The sequence below is a fragment of the Equus asinus genome, chromosome 27, assembly GCF_041296235.1.
Source record: "Equus asinus isolate D_3611 breed Donkey chromosome 27, EquAss-T2T_v2, whole genome shotgun sequence".
NCBI classification, from domain to species: Eukaryota; Metazoa; Chordata; class Mammalia; order Perissodactyla; family Equidae; genus Equus; species Equus asinus.
Window position 1 is genome coordinate 7,236,565 of NC_091816.1, and position 14,309 is coordinate 7,250,873.

Genomic DNA, 14,309 nt, shown 5'->3' on the forward strand with positions numbered 1-14,309 from the left:
TCATGACCACAAGTGACGGTTATTGAACACTCTCCCTCGACCCACCACTGTTCTAAGTGCTTCACTGAATGCTCACAAAAAACCTAGCGAGTAGGTCTATTATCATGTCCGTTTTACCAAGGAAGAAACTGTCACAGACCAGTGGGCTGAGTTGCCCAAGGTCACACAACTAATAAGTGACAGAATACCATTCTGTCTGCCCAAGAAGGTGTACTCTTAACCAACACCCTATATCTACCCAAGAGAGTGTAACCCCCATGACACATTTGCTAAGCTAAGGGCTTCATTCATGTGCATTGTCTCATGACGTCATCAGCATGACAGCATGAGACAGGCATGAATTTCATTTTACGGGTGCAGAAACGGAGACTCAGAAAGATCAAGTAACTTATTGTCAAACAACCAGTAACTTATGGAGGTGGCACTCAAACTTAAATGTGCCTGATCTCAAAGCTAATAACCTTTCCACTCTACCATGCTGAATTTCCAAGGAAGATTCTCGCCAGGTGCTGCTCCTTTTGCTGCCATTCAAGAAGGAAGGTACTAAGAGTACATTTCACTGAATGACCGCTTCCCTTGTGGATGACCATCCAGGTCGACCAGCCTGCCTGGAAGGCAAGGCCAATCTTTACTGCCAAGTTGGTATATTCTGGACATGGGTGATTTTGCCCCTCGAGCGTCTTTCCCAATAGGCTGGAGCCAAATTCCGTGGAGTTACTGTGGATGGGAAGTGAGTCAGATATACAGGGTTACCTTATTTTAAAAGGACTCAAGAGCCAAAGTAAACTAGAGTTTTTCACCTTAGAGAACGAGTATTCATATAGATTTCCATTAAGTAGGTAACTCCTATAAAGTGTTTTGGAGCAGGGATAAGCATATAGTTTCTGTAAGTGACCAGATAGCAAATATTTTAGAGTTTGTGGGACGTACAATCTCTGTCACAACTATTCAGGTCCGCACGGTGGTGCAAAAGCAGCTACAGACAACACGTAAATGAATTAACATGGCTGTGGCCCAAGAAACCCTTGTTTATGGACACCAGTATGTGAATTTCACATAATTTTTATGTGTCACAAAATATTATTCTTCCTTTGACTTTTTCCAACCACCAAAAATGTGAAAACTATTTTTAGCCCACAGGCTGTACAAAAAATCACAGTGGGCTGAGTTTGACCCATGGGTCGTAGTTTGCCTGGTTTGGTTTATAAAATTTTTATCATGTACTTGTTAGGAAATCTATTGTGTAAAGCAAAATGCAAGATATATCCCTTGTAAACTGCTTAAATACTCATTTACTTTTCTGGAAAAATAATGCTCCCTTTAGTTGAGTCCTCTGGATACACTTGCATCCTGGAGCACACAGAAAGAAAAATCATACTCTGTTGAGGATAAGTTGACGTTTTCCACACAAGACAGACTGAAGATGAATTTATGGCTATGTTTGGGAATCTGACCATTTGCCTCCAAGTCTTTGTTCTATGGAAACATTCTGTCTGGTGTGTTCGTGATTCTAGATAAAGCGTTGTCTGGCCAATCTTTAGATTGATTTGCAATATCCCCCTTCGTATGAAATCCCTTCTTTTCTCATTAAGGACCTCATACTCATTTTCGAGGTTTTCTGCTGACTTTTTCAATCAAGATTGAAAAGATGCCATTTCTCAAAGTCTGTTAAGTAGTTCTTGGAGGAGCTGCAGCAGCCCTTTGGGCCCTGTCAAACAAGGAGCTCCCACAGCTGAAGGATCCGGGTCTTGAGATAGCACCCCCCCCCCCAAAAAGAGCAAAACTCGGAATTTGGGGGTGTGTGCGGGAGAACAGTCCCTCTGAAGACCTCTCCAGTGCCACCTTCTTCTCTCCATCCTCTGGCTTTGTCCTGACAGTTGGCATTTTTTCTGGAATTCAGTGGGGACTGGCGTATGGCAATGGTTTTGCAGTCCCAGCCTTGACCCTCGGCCCTCCTTTGCCATTGTTTTCTTATTAAATTGAAAGAGCAGAGAAGACGAGGCTTCTTGGTTTCCAGGATGCTGGGTAAAGACTTGTCCTTGTCCTGCTGATGTGTGTGAGCTGGGCCCAAAGTGTTGAGGGACGAGACTTGGAGCCCAGACACACCCCTCCGAGCGCCCACCCTGGAGGTCAAGGCTGGTACATTGGGGCGTGGAGGGCTGGGCCAGGCTGCTCTGGGCCAACCTCTTGCCTGCGTGCCTCCTCCCCAAAGAGAAGATGCATAATGCACTGCCCACAGGTGGAAGGGGTGCCACAAGGGCATGCTTTTCTGGACGTTCTGACACTTCTATAGGAAACCAAATCTCTGCCTTTCACAAAGATGGCAGCTCATATTTATTTCTGCAATTCCCTCTGCCTATCCCTCACCCCAAGGGAGGGCTGGCTAGGAGATTTACCTCAAGTCAGAATTTGATTTTGTAACTAGAGCTTCTCTTTCCTCTGGGCCCCATTCCTGTCTCTGCCCCAAGGTGGATAGTGCTGAGGGACGGGCAGGTGTGGTCTGGGGCAACAGGACCAAGTGATGACAGATTCGAGCCCCAGGTACAGACTCAGGGTGTGGCTAACACAGCGTGGGAAGGATGACTCCCCCTGGCTTCAGTTTTGTACTGTACTCGGGAGCCACGCACATTGATGGGTGTTGGGGTGGGGCTACACAAAGTTCCCTCATCCTGGCTACACATGGATCATGGGTGAGATGGTTGTAGCAGCAAATAAGGAAGGAAAGCCATCTTTTGCTACATTGCCTTGCCCTGGTTCCCTCTTTCTCTGGAGGCCCAGGACCTGCAGCTGCCTTTGGCTCTTCCCACCGCAGAACTCCACCCAGGAGATGGGCCTTTTCAGGCTGATCTCATTTGCAGCAAAGTGAATCCGCCTTTGGGGTATGTTTTGAGAGATACCAGAAGGCTCCTGTATCAGTTAGCTAATGCCACAAAGATACTGTGTAATAACTACCCCAAACTCAGCAGCCTCAAGTGACAGTCATTTATTCTCATGAGTCTGCAGCTCAGCCAGAGTTGACTGGGGTTGGGCGGATCTGTGTTGGGCTTTGCTGGGCTGACTTGGCTCTGTTCCACACGTCTTTCATCTTCCTCCTGGGACCAGTGGACGAGCCTGGACATGTTCCTCCCATGGCAATGCCCAAAGTGCAAGAGCATATGTGGAAGTACTCCAGGTTTCTTGGCCAAGACAAATCACGTGACAAAATCCAAAGTCAAGAGGCTAGAAAATAGGACCTGCCCCAAATGGGGAGGCACTGCAAAGTTACACTGCAAAAGGATAGAATCAGGGCCCCAAACATCATCTATCATAGTCCCCGCTACCAAAAATATTTCCCTCAAAGACCTTTGACATGGCTTGAAATCCAAGCTATTAAAATTACTCCTTTGCATTAAAATATGGTCTGCATAAGGCCCTCGTGAGGGGTAGGACCTTTATGCATAACTCCTTGTTCTTCAGCAGCATTATGCAGTTGGCCAGCAGACAAAGCGGTTCCGAGGGAACGGGGCTCTGGACAGAGATATTTTGCACACGAAGTTGGACCACAGGAGGTGGGTGGGCTGGAGTCACCCCGCCCTCCCATTGCGGTCCTTTGTACCTGCCCACCATATCTTCACCATGTTAGGAGAGAGCTACAGAAATTCTTCATCTGCCCAAAGAAATATTAATTCATTCTGGGGGCTAGAAAATTCCTAGGTCGGAAACATTCAGAAAACAGCAGCTAACTCTGTAGGAAACACATCCTCGGCTTCTCAGTGATGTCAGAATGTTTGTCCCTTTTTGTTTCTGTTTGGGCACATGGAACACGGGAGGATGGGTGGGCGGCTGAGTGGGAGTGTGGAGGTCTGTGTTTGTATGCATGCGCGTTGTGTTCATGTTTTTGCCAATATGCCTGTCTCAGTCACGCTCAGAAATCTGTCTTCTAGGCTGGGAACAGAAAGAGGTTTTCATTATTAGACAATATTATCACTAAATAGTTTTTTTTAAAAAAAAAATGAGTTAAGAGGATTGTACTCCTTCCAAACACATTTAATAAGCGAGAGGGGTGTGTGTGTGTGTGTGTGTGTGTGTGTATTGTGTGCTGTGTGCCGTGTGTTGGAGGTAGGCTGTAAATAGAGAGATGTCTTTCACCCCACAACCTCTCAGATTCTATTTCTGTTACTACTAAGATGAATTTGGTAAATTATCTTAGAAACTATACAATTGTAGACAAAAACTGCACATCTTAATTAATTACATATTACTTCCAGTAATAGGCTCTCTCTATCTACAAATCCATCTATATGTAATTTTTAGTCTATTTAGTATCTTGTATTGCCAATCTTTTTTTTTTTTACAAGTGGGAGATGGGGAAGGATTGACTGGTGTTCTTTTGCTTGCTCTAACGCAATGAATCCTCTTGTATTTAAATTCAGTTGTAGTTCATAGCCGGGTAGATTGGTTCCTGGTGAATAGTGCCGGCCTCCCCCTTCCTCCCCCCGACAGTGCCATCCCCTAAAAAGCCTGAGAGCATGTGTGCATAAAGGAGATGGTAGATTAGGTTGCTGGGAAAGGAAATGTACAAATGTACCTTTGCAAGAAGATTAACTGATGGTAGCGGCAAGTTGCTGATGAAGGCAGTTTGTGTAAGAGCAGGCCCTAGCTGCCGGGGCCCATCTGTCTCTGCTGTCACTCTCTCCCTGGCTGCCTGTGCAGCAGGCAAGCGGCCCTGGGCTCCTTGTGTCTTCCTCTTTCCTCTTCCTCCTCCCTCTGCATGAATCCTGCTTCCCGGAGCCCCAGAGACCCGAGCTTCCCAGTGGAGGGGAATTAGGAAGGAGCTGATAAGGTTGGGAGTTTTCTCTTTGTTCAGCAGCCTGGGCATCACTTTCCAAAGTGCCTTTTGCAGTCTTTAGGGGCCCAAAGCCTTCCTCTGGGCAGGCTGTAGCAGACGTCAGCTGTGCCCTTCTTGGCCACCACTCATCCTTGGTCAACATTGCGACCAAAAGCCCCTCTCAGGAAATCGTAGTCTTCCCCATGCTTCTTGGAGCTGGTGAACTCAGGAGGCAAGTGGGTAAGACCCACTTACATGTTAGGCCTTTTCAGATTCCAGTTCCCTGATGCAGACACAGCGTTAATGATATACATGTTACTAGTAAACACACAGCAACTAGGGTTGGCGTCTAAGAAGCAATTCTTTGCTTGTCCTGAATCTTCCCTCCAGGGTGCTACTTAGTTCTTTGATTTTGTTCCTCTTTAAATCCCGCTATGCACACACGCATGCAGCCATGCGCACACACACACACCAGTCTCATTCCACATCCCTCCAACCCCATCTCCTCCCATTAAAAGCAATAACAACTACCAACCTCTCCAAATCCTCTCTAAGATAAAGTAAACGAGTCTACTTCTCATACCATATTCTGCATAATTATAAACACTAGTGAGATGGACAAATATGCTGTGAAGTTGTGCCAGTGCTGGCTATAGTGTGGAATTTGCCTTTACCTTCCTCCGTAGGAAGTGGGAGCCCTGAGAACTGGAAAGTACTCGGATATTTTACAGACATGAGATTTACTGCTATGACTTTCATAGTTCTTAGGAGGGACTCAACTTTTTGAGGTGGATGTAACCTTTCCCATGATCAAGGTCCCTTTCTAAATAAGCTAATTCATTTTGACAGGAGAGTCACTGTCCTTACTAACACCTCTAAGTTCAATAGCTTTACAAAGAGACTCCTTTGTTATGTTGTGTGTGTTTAGCATAGGACCATCTTAGAGGCTGACCTGAGTCTGCTGTGTCTGGTTTTATGGGGGAGGAGGTCCCCTTTGTCTCTCAGTGTGTCCCAATCTCTCAGTAAGACATCGTAGCATAAAGTGTTCCACAGCAGTTAGTGGAATTATGCTGGCGTGTGAGCACTTCAGTTAGCTCCGTGGCCAGACAGTCTAGGGGAGAGCTAAGCTGCTGGGGAGTGGACAGGGAGTGGGTCCATGTTGGTTGCACTTCAGAAAGTTCCTACTTCCTGAGAATGATAGTGCCTTCAGGCAACAGCTCTATCCTGGATACTCATGACCTTCCTTCAGTTTTGCAGATGGTTAAACTGAGGCCTAGTCAGTGGTGTGCACAGGGTCAGAAGGTCCTAGAGGAGCACCACAGAGGACCAAACCTGGAGTCCTGGCTTCCAATCTGTGCTCACCAGGGCTGTTCGCTGTCATCTTAGTTCCCTTGTAAGTTTCTTCTGTTTTAATGCGATGCATGCAAATAAAACCACGGTTGCTGTTCCACAACCCACAAGTGTTCTTGGTTGTTGAACACACCCTAGGAAGCGCATGCGCTCACTGAAGCTCATGCGCACACACACACACACACACACAGAAGTTTTCATATTAGTTTCCTGAGTTCATGGATAAAGTCCAGAGCTGCCAAAGCTCCCAGTACTTTGCCATGTCACACTAATAGCTTCCAGATCCCATCACATATTAAATTCATGCGGCTTCAGCGAAGCCATCTATTTAATGCAATTCGCTAAATGCCTGCGCAGCCCCGCTGACAGTGACATATTAGTTTTGCAGTCTTTTGCAATCTGATATCTCTGAATTTGCCACCGTACTAAAGATTTGATTAATGTGGTTCCATTTGGATGCAGTAATTGGCTGCGACTGTTGTAGAAAATAATCAGGCTTTCATTCCTTACAAGTGCACGGACATGCTAATGAGAGAGTGGGTTAATTAAGCCCGCGGCAGAAAGCGACAGTTACTGATGACTGTTATGACAAACCACCGACTCGGCATTTGGGAGCAGGACAGCAAATTTGCACTTTATGAAATTACAGGAAAACTAGGACATAAGGAATAAATAGTTACATCTGTTTGGTGAAAGGGGGAGGGGAGGGAGGAAAAAGAGGGGCCCAAGAGAAGAGAAAAGAACAAGCGGAAGATGGTCTCCCCAAGAACAGAACCCGAGCCACACAATTCAGGCTCCCCGGAGAGAAGGCTCCTGTTCTTCAGCGGGCACTTCTGAGAGTACTTGAACCGAAAGATGCTGGCGGAATGTGACACACCCGGTCCAGCATTTGGATATGGACTTTCTGCAAGAGGACCAGCCAGTAGCTCAGTTGCCTGGAAACGAAAAGAGATTCAGGGAAGGAGGAGGTGAAAGGAAGGGGAGAGCACACCTGCTTGGGGACTTCTCACCTGTGGCTCGCACATGGAGACAGCATGGGTTCTGGGGCAGTCACATTGCTGTTTCCTCTTTCCCGAGAAGCTTGCCTATACACGTCTAGGGTGAATCAAATCCCTGGGTTTTTATTAGCCCTTCAACTCGCTTTCTCTCCCAAATTGGGTTCCTGCTTCTGGGTTTGACTCTCATAGCCAAACCCTGGGTCTCTTCTTTGCACTGGGCAGGCTTTCTTTCAGTTCTGCTGGCTCCCCTTGGCTCTCTGCATCCTCCTGCGTGGCTGTTGTCCCTTCCCCTGTCTTTCTAAGCCATTTAGGTCTCAAGGGACTGAGATTCCTGTCCACCCTCTGGGTTCCTGCCATGGTACATGGTCTCACAAACTCTTCATCTCTCCCCAGCCAGCCCTGGGTCCCCAGGATTTCTCTTCTCAGACCTGGCATTAACTCCTTCATTTCAGTCTGCATCCATCTTCTCCCCCCCACCCCCCAAACCAACATTTACTGAGCACCTATTAGATGTAAAGCTCTGTTCTGGGTATGAGGAGGAAACAAAAATGAACATAACCTGGGCCTTATCTTTCAGGAGCTTATAGAGCAGTAGGGGGAAAACCCATATATACAAGTCACTAACAGCGATGAGTTGTCATGAGAGAAGAATTCAGAAAGAAGGAGATCACTTCTGTCTGGGCACACGAGAAGCTCATAGAAAAGGAGGCTATGAACATGTGGCAGAGAAAGCAGCAAGAGAAAAATGATGGAGGAAGGGTGATAAGGATGTGTTTGGAGAAGAAACGGGAGACAGAGCTGGACAGTCATCTGTAGACAAATGGCAAAGAGTCTTCATTGTTCCCTAAGGAGCTCAGATTTGCGCTGCAAGGGGTGGGGCATTATTGAATAGTTTTTGAGTCCAGAAGGTCATAATCAGAGTGTGCATAAGAGACAGCCTGTTGGAGTCAGGGGTGTGGTGGAAGGCATAGGGTGATGAGGCCTGGGAATAAACTGGAAGCTAGAGATCATGGAGGAGGTCATCCCAGGCATTCAGGGGAGGGTGGATGGGAGCTGGACAGGAGCAGGGCTGGGAGTGTGGATGGGAGTGGATCACTCTCAGTGTGGCTCTGCAACACTCCTGGGGCAGCTGCTCTCTCAGGCTTCTCTTGAGCTCAGAGCTGGGGAAGGAGGATTCCTGGAAGACATTTCTGAGCAGAGCCAACTAATTTTCACAGGTGGACTTTCCTTGGACGGTGAGCATTCTCAGATACATGAAAAGAAGAATTTACATTGAAGACACATATCGGCTTCTATGTTTAAGAAATTGTGCAGCAGAAGGCTCACTTAGATCGCAACCTTGGTGAATGTGGTTCAGTCCACAAAAACCTAGTTTATGGATGACGGTTCCAGGAAATCCATTGTCGAATTACAGGAGGGTATCTATATATTGGCAAGCTATTCTTTTTGTAGTTATTAACTCTCTCACCTCCCCATCACCACCTTCCTCAGTCCCACCAAAAGATACAAACAACTTACATATATAAAATATATTATCCAACACAGGTGGGTACAAGGAAAGAAGGAAATTCTGTTTATTGAGGGCCTACTATGGCTAGCACCTTACATACATTATTTGTTATAATTCTTACTTTATTCATAAGAACACTAAGGCTCAGAGATGTAAAATAGAAGCCCAAATTTGCATAACTAGTAAGTGGCAGGCAGGGCCAGATTTAAAAATTGGATCTGTCTGATGCAAAAGCTGCTCTTTCTCTTGACCTCTAAGAATTCTTTGATTACATGGGAACTTATTAAACAGTAAATTTCCTGCATAGGACCACCTTACACTCAGGTGGAGTGTAGGTTTATCCTCAGGCTCTGGTATGAGCCTGCCCTGCCCCTGTCCCATTCTCGCACCTTCTAGCATAAAGGGTATATCCTGTCTGAAGTGGTGCTTAGAAGCATGAAGCCCGTGAGTTTTGCAGTGTGCCATGTTCTAGGTGTTTGACACTGGCGTGTTGAAGGTGTTCCACCGCTCCAGCCACATGACATTTAGAAAGAGTTTTCACAGAGCTCTTTACTGTTGGCTGGAGAGAGACTGGAAAGTACGGACCCAAAGACGTAGACTTTGGCCAAAAACGTAGGCCATGCCATTCGCGAGGCTTGTTGTGTTCGTGTTTCCTGTGACTGAGCCACCCTTTTGGGAAAGAGCCCCAGGGAAAGGAGGAAAAGTACCAGCAAATCAGTCTGTAAGTAGAGCAGGAGCCTGGAGAAATGGAGAAGGGCCCCTCTCCAATCATCGGGCAGAACCATCACTCATCTGCCAGATTAGCTGGAGACTCCCAAACCTGCCAGCCTCCATCTGGGGCGGGTTCTGCAGCCTGAGCACCGGGGCCTGCCTGGGAGCCGATGATTTAGACCAGAGGATTTTATGGTCTGAGAATGGCTTTAAAATTTGTTGGGAATTACCCAGAGCACATTTTAAACACTTAAATTGCCGTCTCCATATTTTTTGTATTTGCAATTTACCTTAGTACAATTCTTCTCCTGTCTCCCTCAGCACTTCCCTCGTGCCTCAGGCCTCCCTCTTGCTCTGTGGAAAGGCTCTGCACCTCAGCACTTCTCCAGCTTGCACGAGGTCAGGAAGTCACCCTGACGCCCAAGCCACTCATTCTGTTCTGCTGTTATTTATTCTGGGTTGAATAGTGTTCAAGTCTTCTTTTTATTTCTTATTTATTCTGGGTTGAATAGTGTTCCCCTGAAAATTTGTGTCCACTTGGAGCCTTAGAATATGACCTGATTTGGAAATAGGGTCTTTGGAGGTATAATTAGTTAAGATGAGATCGTACTGGATGAGGATGACCCTGCAGTCCAATGACTGGGCTCTTATAAGAGGAAGAGAGGATACAGAGACAGCAGGGAAGGAGGCCGTGTGAAGACGGAGGCAGAGACGGAGTGGTGCAGCCACAAGCCAAGGTTTGCTGGGAGCTGCCAGGAGCTGGAAAAGGCAAGGAAGAATGTTTTCCCAGAGCCTTCAGAGGGAGTATCGATGCGCAGACACCTTGATTTCAGACTTCTAGCTTCTAGAACTGTGAGAGAATATATTTCTGTCATCTTAAGCCACTCAGTGTGGTCCTTTGTTACTGCAGCCCTAGGAAGCTAATACACTCTCAAATCACTTAGGGCTCTGCCTCCTCCTCCGGGTGGCCCAGTCCCAGCTTCACAGAGTAAACAGGAAAGTCTCTGTTATCTCACTTCCTTGAGGCAGGAGCTTAGGGGTTTGTTGGGTTTAAGATCCATCCATTTCTAGCCAATGGCTCATTTTTTCCTTCATTCTGTTGGTTGATTCATAAGTCCAAGTTTACTCCCTTCGGCAAGGCTGTAGATAACATCCTAGAGATATCATCAAGAGTGGAACTATATTATTTATACAAATCGAAACTATGCTAAGTTCCAGGCCTCTTCATAATCCATATAACCATTTATTCTTACACAAAATAGTCACTCAACAAATATGTGATGCTGAATTGGACTTTAGATTCTACCTCTCCGTGTGTTGGGAATGGGAGGAGATTGGTTGTCTTTTCCACCAGTCCTACTCTTCCTCCGGTCCTTCTTAACACCAGTGCCAGATGTTCCAGAAAGTTCTGCACGATCCTCCAAACGCGATGGGACCCTGACTCCTTTAGGCCACAGTGAGCCTTCCATCGTGTGTTCCCTCCCCCTCTCTGCCCAGTCCTCCTCTTTTAATTGCTAAGGCCTCGCTCTGTGGGCTGTCAGAGGGGTTCTGCACATTTTATACCTGACAGGACCTCTCCCAGAAACCCCAGAGGGAGACACCGTTAAAGTGTTTTATGTTGGGGAATAGGTTGGTTTCTGTGCAATAAAAACCAAAGCCATTGAACAAGCAAGCTCCTGGGTAATTGCTGGGATGGAGGAGATAGCTTCCATATGCCGGGTGGGTGCTTGGAGGCCAAGCCTGCATCTGGTCCCTTTGTTCTGTCAGAGAACAGAGCCAGGAGGGGGTCTGACCTCCCGATAAACCCTGAACCAGAACCCTCTGCCGAGCTTCAGGGAGAAGAGGGGCCCTGGGGGCAGTGGAGGGAGGTCAGAGGGCAGCAACATCTGGCAGAAGGAGGGGCTGGTGGGGAACTGGGGAAAGGGGTTGGGGCTGGCGCTGCCCCTCCATAATCAATAAACCCAGCTACCAGAGGAGATCAGAGCGCCATTCATTAACGAGCTCGTTAAGTGATTGATAGGCTTAATTTTCCTGTCAAATGTGGACTTCCCTTGTAAACATGTCAATTGAGGAAAGTTCAAGCTTGTCACTTGGATTTATGGCTGGAATAACATGCAGGTGAAGAAGAGGGGGCAGCTCCCCGGTGACCCACGCTGGCTGCTGTGAACTGGTGAGGCCAGTGTGGCCAGGTGCCTGCGAGGCCCTCTCTTTTTTTCTTCCTGCAGCTGAGATAACAAGCACAGTCTTAGCTTCTCACTCTCTCATCCTCGAAGGAATGAAGAAAAGGCAATCCCACGTGGCTGCCAGGCCCACTCCCGCCTCCACAGGGCTCTCCCTGGAGCTAGTCATCGATTCACCTTGAAATCTGGAGGGACAACGGCCTGATTGGAAAGGCTCACCCAAGCTGGGCTCTTTGGAAACCCATCTCCTTTTCCTTTTTGGTTGTCCTGGAAGACTAAATGTCCATGAAGACTAAATGAAAATAGAAGCTGAAAGCCCCACTAGTGTGACACAAACTAGCCATCAGCTCCTCAGCGATCTGGAAAATTGCCAGTGGCATTTGGGGGACAGGTTGGAGGGGAGGTGGGCACAGGGGGAGTGGCCCACTCAGAACAAGTGGAGGGATGGCGGAGGGCAGCTGCAGCCAGCAGCCTAATGGGTGGTCCTGTGGGGAGCGCATTTCTAACAGGCTTCGTTTAATGCTCCATGTTCAATTAGCCAAGCACAGCTACACTCCCCAGATGTATAGGAAACGCAGGCACCATGCAAGTGAGCATTTTGGATAATTGAAAATACAGTTCAAAATCCACTATAATCCATGAGTGTTATGATCACAAAGCACTGGATGTGGCTGAGAGGCTTTCCAGGACCTGGCTGTGGTCTGCTTTCACCAGCACAGTGATGGAATTTGGACTCCGCGATGTTCTGCCCTCTTCAGTGTTAAAATCTGCCTGGTCTTGTATCATGCACTTCTTCTCTAGCATGGCCGTGGACCACCTGAGAGCAGGGCCCCTGTCTTTCATGCCTTTGTATCTTCTGCAACGTCTGATAGAGGGCCTGAGCACAGGAGCTGCTGCCCCACTGGGTGCCAATGGGCTGGGCCGTGCCCAGGAGCGCACGCCTGCTGAGTTGGACCTGTCAGCACTCAGCCCTTCGTTCTGTAGTACCAGGAGCTTCATCCATGGCACCCTCAGTGCATGGAGAGTTAGGCTGGGGGATGGACTCAGAGGGCAGATTATCTCTAGATGAAAACTCCGTGAAAGTCCGCCCCTAGTGTGTGTGTGTGTGTGTGTGTGTGTAGGGGTGCTCAGCTAGGTTCTTACAAACTACACACTCTGTTGGCCCTCCTGGACATTCATACATAGTATATCATCACTGGTCTGGCCATGGACTACACATGGATGTATGCAACAAAGCAGAGCTTTCTGCAATGACACCAAACTGGGCAGGCTCTCCATCCTCAGGCAGGGAACCAGGAGGAATGCCTGGCTGCTCTGCTCACCAGCTCCCCTCTGATGTCCTGCTAGCTTTTCTTTTTCCGGAGCTGCAGACTTGGTTTATTTGTACAGGCTTGCTTACACTTCAACACTCTGAAAGAGGGACAAGCAGCAAGAATGATAATAATAATGGCAAAGCTATGGCTTTTTTGAGCACTTAGCTTATGCTGGAGCACTCTGATCGGGGCTCTGCAAACATCTCTAACTGCTCTTGCAGCCCACAGTTCTCCCTGAGGCTGCGCTGGTGCTGGGGTTGGAGCCTGGTGTCTGGAGGCTGGGCTCTGCGACCGCACTGCTGTCTTAATTCAGCATGCTCCATGGCCATGCTAATTTTATGAAGCTGCGACGTGTTTGGTGTATTGCTCAGAAATCTGTGTATTTGTTTTTGTGGCAGGATCTCTGAGCACCTCATGGCAGGAATTTTCTGAAATATTTTCAGGTTCAGGCCCACAGAACCATTCCTCTTCCTTATCTAAGTGCTGGTGTATAATGGGAGCCATGTTATTGCTATAATGTTCTCTTGAGTTGAGCCTCTGGAAAGGCACCAGGACCAAGTTTGGACACAAGCAAAAGCCCTATTGGAAGGGGTTGTGTGGGGGCTGGGAGGCTCATCGGTTGCAGAGCTGCGCCTTGGCGGGTGACAGGACCCTCCCTTTCCTTTAGTGCAGTCAAGGCCGCTGAACCTGGGCCCAGATGGCCTCTCTCCATATACTATTGTGGTCCAGCCCATAATCATTAATTATTATTTTTAAACCATATTTATTATTTATTGAGTACCTACTAAGTGCCATGAACAGCCCATGCTACGTCACATATACTCTTTCGTTAATCATCACAATAATTCTATCCTGTGGGACTCTTGTTATCTCTGTTTACAGATCAACAAACTGAGGCTTAGAGAGTAACTCTAGAGTAACTCCCAGGTTGGGAGGTAAAGGTCTGCTCCACTGCAGAGCTCTGCTGTTCTACCAAACCCAGCCGCCTGCCCTCTCAGGCAGTCAGCGTCCCGTAGGCTCTCCCATCTCCCCACCCGTCTCGTCTAAAACTCCTCTGCAGCAATAAATTTCCAAAAGTAGCAATGAGCACAGAACACAGCTCCCATGGTGCTCTCCCCGTGGTTCTTCTTGTTTTCTGACTTTGCATCTGGTCGGAATAAAGAGAAGGTTCTTTGCACTGTGTTAGGACAGGAGGGGCTCCTGCCTGTGCTTCGCCTGTGTGTCCGTGGAGGGTCTGTGGCAAGCTTTTCCCAGGGAATTGAGGGGTTCTTTCTATTCCAAGTGGTAAAGCCAAGAGGAAGCAGCCTGTGAGAAGCAGGGAAACATTCTGAGGCTTCCAGGTCCTGCGGCCCCCGGGACTCTAGTCTGCACCTCCCGGGAGCATTGAGACAGATCCTGGGTGCCTGCTGACACCCGGATGCATCTCTCAGTCTTGGGTAT